Raw genomic sequence first — 4,049 nt, forward strand, 5'->3', positions numbered from 1 at the left:
TTCAACTCCAAAAGAAGCCTCTGCACATGTAGACTTCATGCTCAGCTCAAGCACACACCAAGTGGGCCCCGGAAGTGGATTTATGCATCAATTACTTACTTCTGTAAACCTAGTAGCTAGTTTAGTATAAATCGGACTTTCTACTATTGTATTTTCATCCTGGATTGTATTTTTGATCCTGTGATCTCGTTTTGGGGGCTGGCCATTCGGCCATGCCTGGACCTTTCACTTATGTATTTTCAACGGTAGAGTTTCTACACTCCATAGATTAAGGTGTGGAGCTCTGCTGTTCCTCATGAATTAATGCAAAGTACTACTGTTTTTCTATTCAACTCAACTTATTCCGCTTCTAAGATATTCATTCGCACTTCAAGATGAATGTGATGAACGTGACAATCATCATCATTCCCCCACGAACGCGTGCCTAACAACCACTTCCGTTCCACCTTAGATTGGATGATTATCTCTTGGATCTCTTAATCAGAATCTTCGTGGTATAAGCTAGATTGATGGCGGCATTCATGAGAATCCGAAAAGTCTAAACCTTGTCTGTGGTATTCCGAGTAGGATTCAGGGATTGAATGACTGTGACAAGCTTCAAACTCGCGAGTGCTGGGCGTAGTGACAGACGCAAAAGGAGGGTGAATCCTATTTCAGTATGATCGAGAACCTCAGATGATTAGCCGTGCTGTGACAGAGCATTTGGACCATTTTCACAAGAGGATAGGATGCAGCCATTGACCACGGTGATGCCTCCAGATGATTAGCCATGCAGTGACAGCGCATCGGACCATTTTCACAGAGAGGATGAAAAGTAGCCATTGGCAATGGTGATGTCCTTACATAAAGCCAGCCATAGAAAGGAGTAGGACTGATTGGATGAAGACAGTAGGAAAGCAAAAGTCCAGAGGAACGAACGCATCTCCATACACTTATCTGAAATTCTCACCAATGATATACATAAGTATTTCTATCTTTATTCTCTGTTTATTTATTATTTATTTTCGAAAACTCCATAATCAATTATTATCCGCCTGACTGAGATTTACAAGATGACCATAGCTTGCTTCATACCAACAATCTCCGTGGGATCGACCCTTACTCACGTAAGGTTTTATTACTTGGATGACCCAGTGCACTTGCTGGTTAGTTGTATCAAAGTTGTGAATGAAAAACGATTTATTAAGACGTGCGTACAGAGTTTTTGGCGCCGTTGCCTGAGATCACAATTTCGTGCACCAAGTTTTTGGCGCCGTTACCAGGGATTGTTTGAGTTTGGACAACTAACGGTTCATCGTGTTGCTCAGATTAGGTAATTTTCTTCTTATTTTGTTTTCAAAATAAAAATTTTTTTCAAAAATTTTATTATGTTCTTCAGAATTTTTAAGAATGAATTCTAGTGTTTCGTGATGATTTGTTGAATCCTGGCTGGCTGTAAGCCATGTCTAATCTTTTGGACTGGGGTTTCAACTTATCATCACAAGAGCTTGTTGATCTTCACACACTTAGTTGCTCTATACATGGAAAGTATCAATATCTTCTAAAGCTTGGCTGGCTAGTAAGCCATGCCTAACCCTTAGATTGGAGCTTTAGACTAAGAGTACACGATTCCTGGAATTCATATTAAAAATTTTAGAATCCTTATTTTTCTTTTACAAATAATTTTCGAAAAATTACAAAAAAATTAATAAAATCATAAAAATCAAAAATATTTTGTGTTTCTTGTTTGAGTCTTGAGTTAATTTTTAAGTTTGGTGTCAATTGCATACTCATCTTGCATTTTTCGAAAATTGCATTCATGCATTGCATTCATCATGATCTTCAAGTTGTTCTTGATAAAACCTTCTTGATTGATCTTCATATTATATTGTTTTGTGTTGTATGGTGTTTTTCATATGCATTCTTGAATTCTTAGTGTCTAAGCATTAAAGATTTCTAAGTTTGGTGTCTTGCATGTTTTCTTTGCATTAAAAATTTTTCAAAAATATGTTCTTGATGTTCATCATGATCTTCAAAGTGTTCTTGGTGTTCATCTTGACATTCATAGCATTCTTGCATGCATTCATTATTTTGATCCAAAATTTTCATGCATTGAGTCAATTTTGTGTTTTTCTCTTTCATCATTAAAAATTTAAAAATCAAAAAAATATCTTTCCTTTTTTCTCTCATAAATTTCGAAAATTTGGATTGACATTTTCAAAAATTTTTAAAAATTCAATTGTTTCTTATGAGTCAAATCAAATTTTCAATTTAAAAATCTTATCTTTTTCAAAAATCAAATCTTTTTCATTTTTCTTATTTATTTTCGAAAATTTTAAAAAAATATTCTTCAAAAAGCTTTTTCTTAATTTTATCTCATAATTTTCGAAAATATCATCAACAATTAATGTTTTGATTCAAAAATTTCAAGTTTGTTACTTACTTGTTAAGAAAGATTCAAACTTTAAGTTCTAGAATCATATTTTGTGATTTCTTGTGAATCAAGTCATTAATTGTGATTTTAAAAATCAAATCTTTTTCAAAACTAATTTCAATCATATCTTTTCAAAAATATCTTTTTTATCTTATCTTTTTCAAAATCATATCTTTTTCAAAAATTTGATTTTAAAATATCTTTTCTAACTTCTTATCTTCTTATCTTTTCAAAATTGATTTTCAAATTTGTTTCAACTAACTAACTAACTTTTTGTTTGTTTCTTATCTTTTTCAAAACTACCTAACTAACTCTCTCTCTAATTTTCGAAAATCTCTTCCCTCTTTTTCAAAAATTCTTTTTAATTAACTAATTGTTTCAATTTTTAATTTTAATTTGATTTCATTCCTAATTTTCGAAAATCACTAACTCTTTTTCAAAAATTATTTTCGAAAACTTCCCCCTCTCATCTTCTTCTATTTATTTATTTATTTACTAACATCTCTTCCTCACTCACCAAAAATCTGAACCCCCTCTCTCTCTCTCTGAGTTCAGATTTTCTCTTCTTCTTTTCTTCTAATTTTCTTTTCTTCCACTCACCTAAAGGGAACCTCTATACCTAGGTAAAAAGGATCCCTATTATTATTATTTTTCTATTTCCTCTTTTTTATATGAGCAGAAGCAAGGACAAGAATATTCTTGTTGAAGCAGATCCAGAACCTGAAAGGACTCTGAAGAGGAAACTAAGAGAAGCTAAATTACAATAATCCAGCAAGCACCTTTCAGAAATTTTCGAATAAGAAGAGGAGATGGCAGCCGAAAATAATAATAATGCAAGGAGGATGCTTGGTGACTTTACTGCACCTAATTCCAATTTACATGGAAGAAGCATCTCCATCCCTACCATTGGAGCAAACAACTTTGAGCTTAAACCTAAATTAGTTTCTCTGATGTAACAAAACTGCAAGTTTTATGGACTTTCATCTGAAGATCCTTTGCAGTTCTTAACTAAATTCTTGCAGATCTGTGATACTGTTAAGACTAATGGAGTAGATCCTGAAGTCTACAGGCTCATGTTTTTCCCTTTTGCTGTAAGAGACAGAGCTAGAGTGTGGTTGGACTCTCAACCCAAAGATAGCCTGAACTCTTGGGATAAGCTGGTCACGGTTTTCTTAGCCAAGTTCTTTCCTCCTCAAAAGCTTAGTAAGCTTAGAGTGGATGTTCAAACCTTTAGACAGAAAGAAGGTGAATCCCTCTATGAAGCTTGGGAGAGATACAAGCAACTGACCAAAAAGTGTCCTTCTGACATGCTTTCAGAATGGACCATCCTGAATATATTCTATGATGGTCTGTCTGAATTAGCTAAGATGTCATTGGATACTTCTGCAGGTGGATCCATTCACCTAAAGAAAATGTCTGCAGAAGCTCAAGAACTTATTGACATGGTTGCTAATAACCAGTTCATGTACACTTCTGAGAGGAATCCTGTGAGTAATGGGACGCCTCAGAAGAAGGGAGTTCTTGAAATTGATACTCTAAATGCCATATTGGCTCAGTACAAAATATTGACTCAGCAAGTCAATATGATTTCTCAAAGTCTGAATGGAATGCAAGCTGCATTCAACAGTACTCAAGA

The 4,049-nt window shown here is 34.2% G+C and overlaps 1 non-coding gene across 1 annotated transcript; it reads right to left on the reverse strand.

Moving 5' to 3' along the window:
• Nucleotides 1-3,618: 3,618 nt before the first annotated feature.
• LOC148553778 (small nucleolar RNA R71) lies at nucleotides 3,619-3,726 on the reverse strand. The gene has a single exon (XR_015892931.1). It is a non-coding gene; the product is annotated as a small nucleolar RNA R71 (small nucleolar RNA).
• Between the last annotated feature and the right edge of the window lie 323 nt (nucleotides 3,727-4,049).

This window comes from Arachis ipaensis, chromosome B7, assembly GCF_059453495.1.
Source record: "Arachis ipaensis isolate K30076 ecotype BB chromosome B7, ASM5945349v1, whole genome shotgun sequence".
NCBI classification, from domain to species: Eukaryota; Viridiplantae; Streptophyta; class Magnoliopsida; order Fabales; family Fabaceae; genus Arachis; species Arachis ipaensis.